The sequence below is a fragment of the Triticum aestivum genome, chromosome 2B (genome assembly GCF_018294505.1).
Source record: "Triticum aestivum cultivar Chinese Spring chromosome 2B, IWGSC CS RefSeq v2.1, whole genome shotgun sequence".
Lineage (NCBI taxonomy): Eukaryota > Viridiplantae > Streptophyta > Magnoliopsida > Poales > Poaceae > Triticum > Triticum aestivum.
This window is the reverse complement of record NC_057798.1, coordinates 584,480,878-584,497,867: the sequence shown is the minus strand read 5'-3', so window position 1 is coordinate 584,497,867 and position 16,990 is coordinate 584,480,878. Positions and strand designations below refer to the sequence as shown.

At 46.4% G+C, this 16,990-nt stretch overlaps 1 pseudogene; it reads right to left on the bottom strand.

The window, feature by feature from the left end:
* Nucleotides 1–6,069: 6,069 nt before the first annotated feature.
* LOC123039314 (uncharacterized) lies at nt 6,070–12,257 on the bottom strand (annotated as a pseudogene).
* Nucleotides 12,258–16,990: the final 4,733 nt, after the last annotated feature.

The following is a 16,990-nucleotide window of genomic DNA, read 5'->3' as shown; positions in this document are numbered from 1 at the left end:
ATGATATGATGATATACTCATTTGAGCATTTGATGATATGATCATATCATCATTTGATCATTTGATGATATGATGATATAATCATTTGAGCATTTGATGATATGATCATATCATCATTTGATCATTTGCTTATGTTCATTTGACCATTTTTCCTTTGATCATTTGATCATTTTTCCTTTGTTGTATTTCTTTGTGCAGGTGTTGAGCAATCAGTTAAAAAAAGGGATGGCCTCGAGATGCTTGAGGAGATGCTTGAGGAGTTGCTTGTCGAGATGCTTGTTGAGATGCTTGAGGAGTTGCTTGTCGAGATGCTTGTTGAGATGCTTGAGGAGTTGCTTGTCGAGATGCTTGTCGAGATGCTTGTTGAGATGCTTGAGGAGTTGCTTGTCGAGATGCTTGTTGAGATGCTTGAGGAGTTGCTTGTCGAGATGCTTGTTGATATGCTTGAGGAGTTGCTTGTCGAGATGCTTGTTGAGATGCTTGAGGAGTTGCTTGTCGAGATGCTTGTTGATATGCTTGAGGAGTTGCTTGTCGAGATGCTTGTTGAGATGCTTGAGGAGTTGCTTGTCGAGATGCTTGTCGAGATGCTTGTTGATATGCTTGAGGAGTTGCTTGTCGAGATGCTTGTTGAGATGCTTGAGGAGTTGCTTGTCGAGACATGTTTGCAAAAGGCTTGTGTGGAGTATGAGATATGACTATGATCATTTGTATGAGAAGTGGCTATGATCATTTGTATGAGATGTGGCTATGATAATTTTGTAAACTCAACATTTGTACTATGATCATTTCGTGTACCTCCTTGTTGTGATAAGTTTTGAAAAAATATATTTGTATGATCATTTGAACTCCTCATGTGTATGATCATTTGTGTAATTCCTTGTTGTGATAAGTTTTCGTTTTTTTATTTGTATTGTACTCCTCATTTTGTACTCCTTGTTTTGAGTAAAGGAGAGGAGTATGAAAATTTTCTTATGAGAAGAGTAGGAGAGGAACAGTTTAAAGTTTCAGTGGTCAAAATAGAAGAAGAGAAGAGAAGTTAAAGCATGCACAACTTGCTTCCGCTACTGAAAATGAAGACAAAATTGCTGAACTAGTGTTGTGTGCAAGTGCAAGTACTCAAGTGCAAGCAAACAAAATTTCTTTGAGTAGCTATCATGTTCAGTAATCAAACTGAATCAAATGCATGCACATAATACTTGCATGTTCATAATACTTGCTGAAAAATTAAAGGAACAGTTTCATGTTCAGAATACTTGCATGTTCATAATAGTTGCTGAAAAATACTCCAAGCAAAATTACTTCAAGCAAAATTGACAAGTTAAATCTTGTTCAAAATTACTCTAAGCAACATACCCCAACCACATGCCTTATTTTAAACAGAACAAGGAATTCTAACTACCTTGTGTCAGGTGTCCTCCCACGATGTGGGTGATTCAGGGTGTCGTGCCGTTACTGCATTGCAAAGAGATCAAACACAAGACACCAAGTGTGGCTGAATAAACACTGAATATCCCTGTCAAAACAACAGACATCTGAAATTATGGTCGACAGGTAGACAGACAGAGATCAGTTGACCTTATCTTACCCCATCAATTCGAGATAACTCTGCGTGAACTCTAGAGGGCCCCGTCGCCCATGACTCCATGAGGCGATGACCAGTGACTTCAAGCATAGCACTAGCCCGGCGATAAATCCAATTGTCTGCAAGGATACAGTTAACACCAAATTCAGTCAAAAAAAACCTTTTACCCTCGCAGTGACACAGTGTACAGTGTTGCAGTTCACCAGGCAGAGACCTACTGCAGATATGTTCATCAGCGATATTCAGTAAACTAAATTCAGCGCGGGGGCAGCTGCGAGCTACACAAACTAAATTTTGTCTTCATAAACTAAATTTTGTCTTCATAAATTTTCTGAAGAAGCACATGTAGAACTAAGGCAAATTTTCTGAAGTTTAACAAAACTACAGAAGCTGCACCATGACAAAACTACAGAAGTTGGAGTACAAATTTTCTAAGGAGAGAAGAAGACAATTTACTCCAGGGCTACATGAGTAACATAAAAAGGTTTCTACTCCAGCAAGAAAAATGCTACTGCTAATGCAAGCACAAGTTAACTGCTACTGCTAATGCAAGTTAAAGTTATACTCCTACATGAGTACACTTTACTGAAAAGAAGAGAGGAAGGGAGGACACTGCTGCAAAAGCACAAGTTACTGCTACTCTAGTTTTAAGCAAGCATCACTAGAGTACTCCAAATTATCAATTCAAGCTACTGCAGTGCAAGCTAGTGCTATACTCCTACTCCCTTTTGTCAGAAATCTACATCTAAGAAACAAATCTAAACATTTCAGATTTGGAGTAGTACAAAAATATGGATTAATTTCCTTTACATTTCACTTTTCACAGCTCCTCCAATATGGATTTTGTTGGCAGGTCACACAGGAAGCATAGTTCAACTAATGTTCACAGGAAGAACAAAATCCTCTGCACCACCGCAGATAAGTACACCAACATCTGCAGCTAAGAAGAACATCTGCAGCTAAGTACAACAACATTTACACGGCCGCCTCCTCATCCAGCGCACTCATTAACCCCTGTGAGTGGCCAGGCCATGGAGAGAGATTCCTTACCTTGAGGTTCAGCTCGTGAGTAGGCGCTCCACTGTCGCCCCACCGCTGCAGCTCCGTTGCTCCGCCGCCGCGACGCTGCTCCACATCCAGCGCGACTTCGTCACCGGCGTCGGGGCACGCGGATCCATCATCGACGCGTGCGGATCCAGCGCTAGCGCACACGAACCCAGCGCCTCCGCCGCCCAGAAGCTCGTCGCCGGTGCTAAAAAGGTAGTCTTTTGACCTCGGCGTGTTGGATTTCTAGCGCCCGCCGTGGGAGAAAACGGGGTCACGCCGTGGGAGGAAGCTAGCGACGATGTTGATCACCAGCAGCTGGTTGAGTGCCGACAGCGGGTAGCTGCCGCGGGGCGCTGGGCGAGCCAGCCGGTGGAATTTCCTCTCGTCATGCATAAATGGTCTTGACTGCATAAGATGAACAGAAGGTAAGTGTTAATACGCCTACACAAATTGTGAACCAAATTTGTTGTTACTTACCAAATTATGGCAATGTAGGATTGCCCATGTTAGCAAGCTCTACTCTGGTTTAGGCCTCGAAGCATCATAGCTTCTTCTCCTGGTGATCAGCTCCAACAGAAGAACACCAAACCTGCAGATGTTGGATTTCATGGCAAGCTTACCACTATCAGGCCAAACAATTAGATCCATGCATTAAATCTACAAAAATAATCTATAGATTGCAGATCAGATGCATTACATATTCCAACAATCCATAACATGGGAGTTGTGCAGAAAACATGCAGCTCTGTAAAGCTTTCATGATCTTAAGAACCAGACTTTGTACTGCTAATTCATCAAATCCATATGCATGTGGGAACAATCATGCGTTTACTTACAATTAAAATTGCTCCAAATGACAAAGAACCAATGCACTGACAATAAAGCATAACATATTGCTAAGAATACTGAACTGAGTACTATCTATCAAAAGTATTTGCCATTAAATATATAGTTATCTCAAACATCTTGGAGGTGCATAACAGAAAACAAAGAACCACCCCTTTTATATTTGCAGCAAGCTATCTTATATGTTATTTATTCCATAAAGCCAAGCACAAGTATTAAAAAATTTCTAAAAGAGTAGAATGCTATTTTAGTGCACACAAAATCATATCTTATACTCCCTCCGTTCCAAATTACTCGTCATGGTTTTAGTTCAATTTGAACTAAAACCACGACGAGTAATTTGGAACGGAGGGAGTATGAAATTGCGCCCAGATACAATTGGTGAACAATTTGATCCAGGTAAACAAGTAAAAGAAAAATGTAGCTTTGTATTTTTTAGGAAATATCAACAATCTAGTTCTACTGAAGATTTGCAGCTTCCAAGATTAAAGAAATGAAGCAATAAGCATATTAGGAACCAAGAGGACTACATCAACATTAACACACTCTTGAATCATCAATCTGTTGTATGCCAGAAAGAACTACATGAAGAAAATCAGTATTTTAACAAAAAATAATTGAACATTCCATTATCATTTTCATGGTACATTATATGCATTCTTCATGAGTATACTTGATCGAATTATGATGCTTTTCTTACAGGAAGTACCATGTAGAAGTTATCCTCGCATCTTACATCATTGCTTCGCTTGGATCAGCTTCTCAATCTGCCTAACAATATGAGAAGAGAAAAATATCAAAGCATGTCCATTGTCAGCATTAGCCAGATTTACAAAAAGGAATTATACTCCTAGCTTGATACAGGTTAGCTTTTACATCACCAGAGATACTAAAACTAAATACAATTTCATGATCACAAAAGTATATTTATGTAGCAGCAACATATACCATAATAACTTCAATAATAGGATTGGTACCTAATTACATTACAGCTAATGGCAGCTATCAAGTGGCTTCAATAATAGGACTGGTACCTAATCACAACAGCAATTTGTGTTAGTAACAGCCCATGCAGAGTAGTGGCATCTAAACGTAATAACCATGTGACCAATAACAATACTTCAAAGTAATTTAAGATGACTACCTCTGTGAAGTCTGAGGTTAAATCTACATAAATAAATTACGGAAAAAACTATACTTCATGGGGTGGAGAACAAACCAAACCTACCATAGAGTCCTTTCCAGCTGGATCTGCCGTTGCTAGCCATCTGGGAGGCGCATCCATTGGCATAGGGTAGCAGGACGACAGCTCCTGGCCGTCCCGCTCCTCTGCCGAGATGAAGAGGGCATACTTTCCTCTGCTCCGTGGAAGCCATCGACGCGATGAACAACAAGTCGAAAAAGAACTATAAAAGGAAGGAATCTAGGGGAAAATCAGCCCCAAATCAGATCAACAATGAAGAAATCCTCCATTGTTTTGCCCACGAATTAGAACAGGCAAGAGGGGAAATCAATAGAGAACAAATCACACAGGAGAGAGGAGAAAGGTAGTCGAGCCTACCTCGGTGTTGTGTATAGTGGCGTCGAGCAAGAGCGGCCGGCTCCATCGAGGAGCCACCTCTAGTGCCATGGCGTCAAAAGATCTGCAGCCGGGGATGAGATGAGGATACGCCGCAAGACTTCCTCTTCCCCTTCCCGTGTGAGCTTCTTCTTTAACTCCCTCGATTCACCTCTTATCCTGCTCCCTCTCACTTGTTGCCCTCCGTCTCCGGCGGATCCATGGCGCTGGAAGCTGGTGGGGCGAGGTGAGATTGTGGCAATCCAGCAATCTTGTCGCTCAGCAGGGGCCGATCCATGACGCTGCCACAAATCAAGCGCCACCACCGTCGCCCTTCTCCTCGATGCCCGCACGTCTCAGATCTGTTCAGGGATGAACGAGGAAGGGGGCTGGATGAGATGTGGGAGGGGGGCGCGAGAGGATGGAGGAGGAGGGCAGCTGCGGTGTCCGGGGGAAAGGGTTGCGGGCGATTGGGGCGCTGTGGGGTTTGGCGTCGTGGTGACGAATGGGTGCAGTGCCTCCTTAAGGATGTAGAGAGCGACGCAAATGAACCGCCACATTCAAATCCCTGAAGTTCATACCCTGACCTTGCTAATCCCGGTTGTAATCACCCTTACACCTGTTTCAGGACTGGATTTGCTGAGGTGGCACTGTGGGAGGGTGGGACTGCAAATTTAAGACGCCAGGTGGGATGGGGGTGCATGCCTCTGAGCCCACGCCGCCGCCGCTGCTCCAGCTACAACTGAAACCAAATTCAGAGATACTGGGCTCCTCGATTTCTCGTCAAATTCAGAGATTCTGATTTCTGAAGGCGCATCATCTGAATCTCACTTAATGGCTGCATTGCGTCACATGCCGCATCCATCCATGATTTTTCTACCACTCAATCTCAGTTCCATCCAGCTACACTTGTTATACTACAAAGTATATAATAGTAGTAATCACGGGCAATGGCGATGAAGAAATCCAGTCCATGCAAGAAGATGATGATTCATGGAGGCATGCAAGCAAGAGCCAGGCTGAGGTCCGACCATGATCACACGTCGAAGACGTGGGTGAATCCGACGGCGATGTGGACCTTGCGGCCGTACTCGCGGTTGTGGGCGGCGACGGGGACGGCGTGAGCTGAGGTGCCCCTCCAGGTGTCCTCGGCTCCTCGCAGCTCTTGGACGCGCCCAGCGCCGCCATGAGCTGTTCCAAGGCATGGCCGTGCACGTTGGCCTGTAGGTTATCGAGTGCGTCGCGGAGCAGGTCGGCGGGCAGTGATCGAACCGCGCGCAGCACGCCTGGTTGGCGCCGGCGGCGTCCTCAGCCTAGTCCAGGTTGCTAGTCCTTGCCTCTGTGCTGGCGTCGTCGTCGACGGCGATCCTAGTGACGAGTACTGCCAGGCCGTGGATCCCGGAGGCCTCGGCACTGCGCGGGTCCGTGTCAAGGGAGCGCACGCAATGACCATAGTCCAGGCCGTGGTGCGTGTCGAACGCGGCCAGGCACGCCGCCTCCACGCTCACCGGCGAAGCCAGGCGACCATGGGACCCACCTGCAGGCAACTGACCATAGAAACACTGCATTTTGTATGAACAGTTTCCAGTCAAGTCTATGATCCATCAATTTGCTAAAGCATTAACATCTTAATTTGGTTATGCAGATTTGTTCATTTGCTGCAGACACAAATGCTTTGTGCGTGTTATATGCCGATTTTCGTTTGTCGGACAGCTTGTGGGCGTCACACTCACAGCAGCGTCAGCCCAGCAATTCCTTCTCTTGTACACTTGATGGTGCAAGCAAGATGGGACTGGGAGGCACTCATAACGCACAAGCAGTACACATGTAACCTGTTGGATGCTACGTAATACCTATATATGTACTCTTACAAACTAGCCGAGTATACTTATTTGGTTCTTCCCTTGATGCTTCGCCGTATATACTCCTTGGATTAAGAAGTATGTAGCTTCTTAAAATTGCATTATATGTATAATCTTCCGGAAAAGGGATGTGCATACTCTCTAAAAATAATATTGTATATACTGCTTCCAAAAAAGAAAGTATGCACTCCTTGTAAAAAAATGCACTACATACTTCTTCCACAAAAATGTCAGCATACTTGTTCAGAAAAATTCAATACATACTCTAAAAATCAATACGTACTCCTTTAAAAAAAGGTCACTATATACTGCTTAAAAAAACAGTATGTACTCCTTTAAAAGGTCAGCATATACTCCTTATAAAAATGCACTATACACTCCTTCAAAATAAAGTCAGAAAATTTCCTTGAAGAAACGTTAGCATATACTCATAGAGAAAATTGCAGTATATAGAATCAGCAGATACTCCTTATTAAATTGCACTATATACTCCTTCATAATACAGTAAAAAAATTCCCTTGAAGAAGAAACGTTAGTATATACTCCTAGAAAAAAATGCAGTATATAGAATCAGCATATACTCCTTACTAAAATGCATGATATACTCCTACAAAATGAAGTCAGAATATTCACTTGAAGAAGAAACATTACTACATTAGTATATACTCCTAGAAAAAATTCCAGTATATAGAATAAGCATATACTCCTGCCACATGCTTTATACGTATAATGTACACTCATTTTAACAAAAATGTCCAAGATGTAGACTAGCTAGCTGAGGGGTGTAAGTTGCCTACAAAATTTCCTAATTGTTTAATTAAAGCTAGCGGCTGCAGTTAGTCAGAAAAAATAGCTAGCAGCTGCATGCGCGCTGGTAGAAAGTAGTTATGCATGCTAATTACGTGGTCAGTTCGCTCAACAGTTATCGGGTTTATCCATCTAGCATATTTACTAGGACGGGAGTGACGGGAGTATATACACTTGGGAGTATAAAAGAGGAGTCATATATATATATATTATATATATATATATATATATATATCATGCACATCTCATCCAAATTGAGACTTGGTGGAGTTTTACTTATATATTGGGTCAAAGAAAGAAAGCATGCGAAATAAAATACATGAAGTACATATGCATGCTCGAAACTTTCAAGAAACAAAACCAAATAAAAATAAATACCAAGTGAAAATAGGTTAGCAAATGGAGAAATCATCACTGGAAGATATCATTACAAGATACATCAAGGAATGAGATATCCATTGAAACACATAAAATGATAGCAAACTTCAAAAAGAGATGATGGTTCCAAACAAACCAAGCTCTCTACAAAGTTTCATGATGGCACAAAGTACCAAAAAGAAACGGCTTTGCCGTCCACCAATACACACTTAATATGGATCACAAGATGAGTGTTTTATAGAAAATAGGATAGCTCCCCCACGAGTTGTGCATTATAGGGAATTTGCATTTGAATACAAAATACACAAGGTGGGATCACCACTTTCACTATATCAAGAAAACACTATACAAGATCAAGAAAACAACAAGATCCTCAAGTGGCACGAAAGGCAATGGAAGTTGACACAATCTTGGCAAGAGATAAGGCAAATGGAAACAAAACCCAATGAAGATGATCAATAATTTCGACCACACATAAGTGAGTACCAATTGTCAAAAGACAAGAAGTATTTGGAAATGATTCCCGGTGGTAGATAGAAGGAAATCCAATATCATCTTCACACCAAGAACAAGCAAATTGCAACTTATAGAGCTAACATGTCACCTAGGAACAAGATAATTTACAATATCAACTCTAGGTGACAATATCTCAAATGTACACATTTTTTAGGCTTGTAATATACACATAGTATATTACTCCCCCATAATGCGTTACCAAAGAAAGCTTAACAAGAGGCAGTAAGAGGATCCAACAAGAGATAATTAATGGACTATTTAGAATTTGAATTTCTCATGAGAAGACATACCACATAGTGACTAGATAAGCTTGTAATATCAATACTAGGTGGTATTCCTCATGTACACACATTTGCGGGACCGTGAGGTGCACAAAGCACATCACTCCCCCAAAATGGGATGTTCCATTAATCTCTCACAAGATCCAATTAAGATACAAACAAGATGCAAAAAGGCTCAACACACAACTCACACGTACATGAAGTGCAAACCAATACACATACTTGATTCACTACAAAAAAAGACACATCCATGACATTTTGGGCTGAACGAAATTTTTTTCTGTCATACATATGACACTTCTATGACGATAATTGTGACAAAACCTGGTATCATCATAGATGTGGTGGGCTCCTACTTCTATGACAGAAAATCATGACAGAAAATGGGCTTTTCGTCCTGGGCGGGCCGGAGACGCAGCTGCATGACATTTTTTGGGCCGTCCATGATGGAAAAAACCGTGGTAGAAGCGAGGGGGAGGAAAATTTCTGGGAGTTGCCGGTTACGGTGGGAGGTCGGGGGCGGAGCGATGCACGTTTCTCTCGTACGTACGCGCGTGTGTGCGAGGCGTTGGCTCTAACTGAAGCCGAGCGAGACGTTGGGCTCTAACTGAACCCGAGCGATTGCACTGCAGGCTACGCGTTACTGAACCCGAGCGATCGATCGATGGCTGTTAACTGAACCCGATGGAGCGATTCCTTCGCTACTGCTGCTAACTGAAGCCGATTGATGCTGTCTCTAGGATGAACAGTGAGCGTTGCCGGGGGGGGGGGGGGGTTGGATGAACAGTGAGCATTAGCGTTGCCTCTGGATGAACATGAACCCGTGGTGTGGAGGGCTGGATGAACAGTAGACAGTGGAGGGGTGGCCGTGGAGGGGTGGTTGAACAGGACCCCGTGGTGTGGAGGGCTGGATGAACAGTAGACAGTGGAGGGGTGGTTGAACAGTAGCTGGTGGAGTAGCGCGCGGTGGAGGCTGGATGAACAGGAGCCCGTCGAGGCTGGAGGAGGTCGACGGTAGCCCGTGGAGGCTGGAGGAGGTCGACGGTGGAGATGAATAGTATCTCATGGAGTCCCGTTTTGCAGTACACCACACCCCTCCCGATCAACAGGACCCCCGTTTCCACTGTAGGAGGTCCGTTTCGTCCGTTTTGCGGTACGCCACACCCCTCCCGATCAACAGGACCCCCGTTTCAACCGTAGGAGGTCCGTTTCGTCCGTTTTGCGGTACGCCACACCCCTCCCGATCAACAGGACCCCAGTTTCGACCGTAGGAGGTCCGTTTCCTCCGTTTTGCGGTACGCCACACCCCTCCCGATCAACAGGACCCCCGTTTTGACCGTATGAGGTCCGTTTCCTCCGTTTTGCGGTACGCCAGGCCCCTCCCGATCAACAGGACCCCGTTTCGAACGTGGCCGGTCGAACACAAGGCCGTTTCCTCCGTTGTGCGGTACGCCAGGCCTCGTTTCCATCGCTTGTTCCGTCCAAGCCCTCCCAATGAACACGACCACGCATTCCGTTCCGACCCAGTCGGTTGGCTCCCCATGAACACAACGAAGATGTTGTTTCTCCGTTCCGACCCAGCCATGTACGTATGCGCGAGTAGGCGTTCGAGACCCTGCCCGTATGTACGTACATGGACGTATTTTCTTTCTTGCACCCTCACCGATGTACGTACGTGTACATGCTACGTACGCGCCTCTACTACGACACGTACGCGCCTCTACATCTATGACACGTGAGCGCCTCTACATCGACCAGTATGTACATACATGTTCATGACCAGAATGACAACGCTACGTACGCTTCGACCAGGTGGGTCCCGACTGTCAGGCACTTCCTTGTGTGCGAAGATGTAGCTGGTGGGTCCCGGTAGTCAGGGGGGCGAATCGTCTTTTTTTGCCCGGACGCACTTCCTTGCGTGCGAAATATGGTGGGTCCCAGCAGTCAGGGGGGAAATGTTTTTTTCGCGAAATATGGTGGCCCGTCCGGTGGGTCCCCGCTGTCAGGTGGAGGAATAATTATTTTACGCGTAATAAGGAGGCACTTCCTTGCTGCGGTCGTGGACCCAGCTGTCAACCTCTCCATGTACAGTCCACGTCCTATGGAAGCCGTTCCTTGACCACGTTGACCACGCTGCGCCGAGAGCACCAGGGCGGTGGATGACGGCGAGGCCTAGGAAGGGGACGACGCGGAGCCGGGGAAGATGCGGTAGTGGATGCCCACACATAGAGGAGTATGAGGGTTCACTGGTTCGCTGTGGTGTGAGGCTGCCGTCGCCGCAGAATAACAGGGGGTGTGGGTGAGTAGAGGGATGGCCTGGCCAGCGGTGGGAGTAGTAGGGGGCGGTGAAGCCTCCGTCGCATCGCAGCCGGCCATGGGAGGCAGGAGCACGAGGCAGGACCGGCGCTGGTTTGGGCGGCTGGAGCAAGAAGACAAGAGGTTGAAAAATCACTACGGCTGTTGGATGGACATCGTACGGTCACTGGAGCTAGAATCGTGCATATTGACTAAGTTGACAAATCCCTCCGTCCCCGTGTGACGCCCGGGTAATTAAGCTACAGCGATCCTCTGCTAATGGTGCCACGTCACCTCGTTTATAGTTGCTAATCTCGAGTTAGTTCGAAACCGATTCAAATTCAAATTCAAAAATAGGCAAACAATAAAAGTTTTCAAATATTAAAACTAAAATGTTCGGAGTGAACCAAATATTGCATAGATAATTATGGTGGAGAAACCACACTTTTATAAAATAGCTAAATGCTCTAAAGTAAATAAACAGTAGCTAAAACCAGTAATTAAATTCATTTATAATATATAAAATGTTAAACTAAATTGTTTGGGCGCCCAAGTTATTGTGGCATTAGAATAAGTAGTAATACAATTTTAGGAACTAATTTTATAATTTATAAAACTAACATAAATAGTAACAAAAAGGAAAAAAGGAAAATAATAAAAGGTTAAAAAAAACAAAGCAAAAAAGGGAAAGAAAGGAAAAGAACCCCCCCCCCCAGGCCAACTGGGCCTGGGCCCAACCAGCTGGCCACCAGGCCGACTAGGCCGGCCCGTCCCCACTCCCCCATAACCCCTCCACTCCTAACCCTAGGCGCCGACGCCCCACTCCCCCCACTCGCGCCCCCACTCTCCCTCTCCCCGATCCAATCGGGATCGGGCTTGAACGCCCGCCGCCCCGGCGCGACCCCCCCTCTGACCTCGCCTCTTCCCCCCGACGGCAGCTGACGCCCCCGTCGCCGCGTCGCAGCTCGCCGTCGTCCGCGCCCGCCGACCGCCACCACCTCGACCCCGCGCGCCCTCTCCTTCCACGCGGCGCTGCCCGACCCGAAGCCGCTCGGCGCCCCGTCCCCATCGCCAACCACCGCCATCGCCCGACGCCGTCCGAAGCTACCTCGCCGTCCTCCTCCTCTACATCGCCGGACCTCATCGCCCCGCCGCACGTCGTCCCCGTCCTCCACCTCGCCGGACTGCGCCCGCCTCCCCGATGCCGCGGCGACGCCTCGTCCCCATCCTCCTCCACAATGGTCGCCCCCGAACCTCGCCGCCCCGCTTCTCTTCAACGCTGGTGAGGCCCTCGGCCTCTCCCCCCCCGATCTGTGTCGCCGGCGCCGTTCACTGCCCGCGCGCGCATGACCCCGCGCTCGCTGCCCTGCTCACCAGCCGGACCTCGCCGTCCCGCACCACCGCAGCCCCCTGCTGCCACCGACGCAACCACCATCGCCCCGCTCGCTGTCTCTACTCGAGACCGCCCGCGACGACCCCGCTGGCCACCGTGGCCATCTGCGCCGGCCTCCCGCTCCAGTTCCTCCCTCCGCCGCTTCCCCTGACCGGCGCCGTGGGAGCCGGCGGCCGCGCCGATGGCCTCGCCCGATCCCCGCGCCTGGGCTCGCCCCAGTCGGGTGCGCCCCTGTCGGCCATGCCCGCTGCGCCCACTCGGGCGCGCGCCCGCACACCCGTAACCGCTAAGGCCCCTCTGGGCCCATGACAAACGGGGCCCGCGCCCTAGAACAAAAAAAAAGGGATTTTTTTTAAAAAATAATAATAAATAAAAAATAAATAAATAAATAATTAAAATGATTAAAATCTTAATTAATTAATTAAAGAATTAATTAAATTAATTAAACCTGGTTAGACTAATTAATCATTTAATTAACCTGACTAATCTACTAATTAGATTAATTAATTTAGTTAGTTAGTTATCAGTCAATGACATGCGGGACCCACCGTCAGGTTGACCAAGTCAACCCTGTTGACTGCTGACGTCAGCATGACATCATGCTGACGTCATAAATTCATTTTTCGAATTACTTAATTAATTAATTAAATTCCAGAAATTAATAAAATCTTTAGAAAATCATATCTTTTAATCCGTAACTCGGATTAAAATATTTTCAACATGAAAGTTGCTCAGAACGACGAGACGATTCCGGATACGCAGTCCGTTCGTCCGCCACACCCCTCTAACCTATCGAACCCGCAACTTTCCCCCTCCGGCTCCTCTGCCCGAAAACACGAAACACCGGGAATACTTTCCCGGATGTTTCCCCCCTTCACCGGTATCACCTACTACCGCGTTAGGGCACACCGAACACCGCGTATTGCCTTGTTATATTTTGTGATGCTTTGTTTGCTCTGTATTCATTATTTCTTCCCCCTTTTCTCTCCGGTAGACTACGAGACCGACGCTGATGCCACCGAGTACGACTACGTCACCGACGACCCCTCCTTGTCTGAGCAACCAGGCAAGCCCCCCCTTGATCACCAGATATCGCCTATTCTACTCTATACTGCTTGCATTAGAGTAGTGTAGCATGTTACTGCTTTCGTTAATCCTATTCTGATGCATAGCCTGACATTGTCGCTACATCTGTTGATACCTTACCTGCAATCCTATATGCTTAGTATAGGATGCTAGTTTATCATCATTGGCCCTACATTCTTGTCAGTCTGCCTTGCTATACTATCGGGCCGTGATCACTTGGGAGGTGATCACGGGTATATACTATACATATATACATACTATACAAATGGTGACTAAAGTCGGGTCAGCTCATTGAGTACCCGCAAGTGATTCTGACGAGGGGGCTGAAAGGACAGGTGGCTCCATCCCGGTAGAGGTGGGCCTGGGTTCCCGACGGCCCTCGACTATTACTTTGTGGCGGAGCGTCAGGGCAGGTTGAGACCACCTAGGAGACAGGTGGGCCTGGCCCTGTTCGGCTTTCGCGGATACTTAACACGCTTAACGAGATCTTGGTATTTGATCTGAGTCTGGCTACGAGCCTATACGCACTAACCATCTACGTGGGAGTAGTTATGGGTATCCCGACGTCGTGGTATCAGCCGAAGCACTTCAGACGTCAGCGACGGAGCGGCGCGCGCCGAATTGGACTGGAACGCCACTATGCTAGGTCTGCTTTCGGCCGCCCACGCAACGTGCAGGTGTGCTCAGGGCGATGGGCCCAGACCCCTGCGCGCTTAGGTTTAGACCGGCGTGCTGGCCTCTCTGTTGTGCCTAGGTGGGGCTGCGACGTGTTGATCTTCCGCGGCCGGGCATGACCCAGGAAAGTGTGTCCGGCCAAATGGGATCGAGCGTGTTGGGCTATGTGGTGCACCCCTGCAGGGAAGTTTAATCTATTCGAATAGCCGTGATCTTCGGTAACAGGACGACTTGGAGTTGTACCTTGACCTTATGACAACTAGAACCGGATACTTAATAAAACACACCCTTCCAAGTGCCAGATACAACCGGTGGTCGCTCTACCTCAGGGATATGAGGAGGGGATCGCCGGGTAGGATTATGCTATGAGATGCTACTTGAAGATGCTACTTGGAGGACTTCAATCTACTCTCTCCTACATGCTGCAAGACGGAGGCTGCCAGAAGCGTAGTCTTCGACAGGATTAGCTATCCCCCTCTTATTCTGGCATTCTGCAGTTCAGTCCACTGATATAGCCTCCTTACACATATACCCATGCATATGTAGTGTAGTTCCTTGCTTGCGAGTACTTTGGATGAGTACTCACGGTTGCTTTCTCCCCCCTTTTTCCCCTTTTCCTTTCTTTCTGGTTGTCGCAACCAGATGTTGGAGTTCAGGAGCCAGACGCCACCGTCGACGATGACCCCTACTACATCGAAGGTGCCTACTACTACGTGCAGCCCGCTGATGACGACCAGGAGTGACCTAGGAGGATCCCAGGCAGGAGGCCTGCTCCTCTTTCGATCTGTATCCCAGTTTGTGCTAGCCATCTTATGGCACCCTGTTTAACTTATGTCTGTACTCAGATATTGTTGCTTCCACTGACTCGTCTATGATCGAGCACTTGTATTCGAGCCCTCGAGGCCCCTGGCTTGTATTATGATGCTTGTATGACTTATTTTATTTGTAGAGTTGTGTTGTGATATCTTCCCGTGAGTCCCTGATCTTGATCGTACACATTTGCGTGCATGATTAGTGTACGATTAAATCGGGGGCGTCACAAGTTGGTATCAGAGCCGACTGCCTGTAGGAATCCCCTTTCCAACTCCTCGGCCGAAGTTGAGTCTAGCCATTGCAAAACTTTTACTAACTTGGCTGTGTGCCTTACGGGCCCACGTCGCCATTGGGTGGTATTAGGATCTTTTATTCCTCGACCTATACTCTGGGACTCTTATTTCTCTTCTATTCGGGTTAAATGATTTTTGCTAAATCTAACATTAGGATCTCGTTATCACTTTCACCCGGAGAGCCCCTTATTAATGATGATCGTCTGCGGCACGTGAAGACCCTGAAGATACTCTCCGTTGTTAACCCGAGAACTTATGTTCATCGCATTTGCAATTCCCCTTCCACCGTCAACCCTTATGGATAACTACTTGCAGTTGTTATTCTTACATTCATCCCCAGTTGGTCTTGTTATTACCAGATACCTCGAAACACTCGTCGTTGTCTCGATAATCCTTTGAGCTTATCGCCTTGCTGTTCCTTGTCACCTGAATACCCCTATGGATAATTCTCGCACTTATCGAGTATCCGCTCATCCCCAGTTGTTCATGTGTTTCACAAAAGTCTAAATACTATTCGATCTTCCGAAAATCCTCTGGAGCCTTTGGCTCTTGAAATTCGTGCTTGCTCGCATTATGGTTAATCCCATAAGTCTCGTAGTCTTATTGACATTCCTTGTCATTATCATTTTGGGTCTAATGACTCAATATGTTTGCGAATACACGCAATCATCATTGATCCTTATAAATTACCTTTCCGGCTGAGCTGCCATTCTTTTAACTGGAATTGGTTCTCGACCAGTCCAATTATCGTTGATTGTATCCCTAATTCTATTCAGCTTATCCATTCTTGATCAGAGCATTTGCTCCTGATCCCTTGATTTGAAAATCATAATTACTTTGCTAATTAAGCGTTGAACTATTCAGCTGTTCTATAAACCGATGCATTTGCAATCTTTCTTCCTCTGATTGGGTATCGATACTCATATCAGCCCCATCGTGGATCGCCATATCCAATGTTGGATTATTATCTGACAGTGTCCTTCATAATTAATCACTTTGTGAGTTCCTTCTCCGATACATAATGCCTTTGGTAAATTGTATCCTTTCCTTTTGCCAACCATGCTCTGCTTTCGAACTGGTGGTATTTACTATTGAAGCTTGTGGTATATGTTTCCATGATACCCTGCCGGGTTGAACCTATGCCTTCCTTTATATGTGTGAACTCGGAAGTTTTCACGAGTCGTACTCATCTGGTATTTCACCAGGTAAAACTTTCAACACCAATGCCTTTATCAAAGCGAGAAGTGAATGGAAGGTTATACATTGAAGAAGTGGGAGTCGACCTTGAACTTTGTGTTCATGCCCATGGACACGATGTAGATCCTATCATGGAAACTTCTTGTAATAATAACTATTTTCTTGATAAATATCATCTGGTATCTGTGAATTGATCCTACGCAACCGTGGTTCCGACCATGTTGTTCTCCCTTGATTCTATTTCTCAGACAAGTTAGAGTACTTGTCTTCTGCAGAGCATTACCCCAGTCCAACCTCTACTTTGATCTGTCGTTGAGTGTTACCCCTGGTATCTCGAGATTATCATGGTGCTGCATAACTT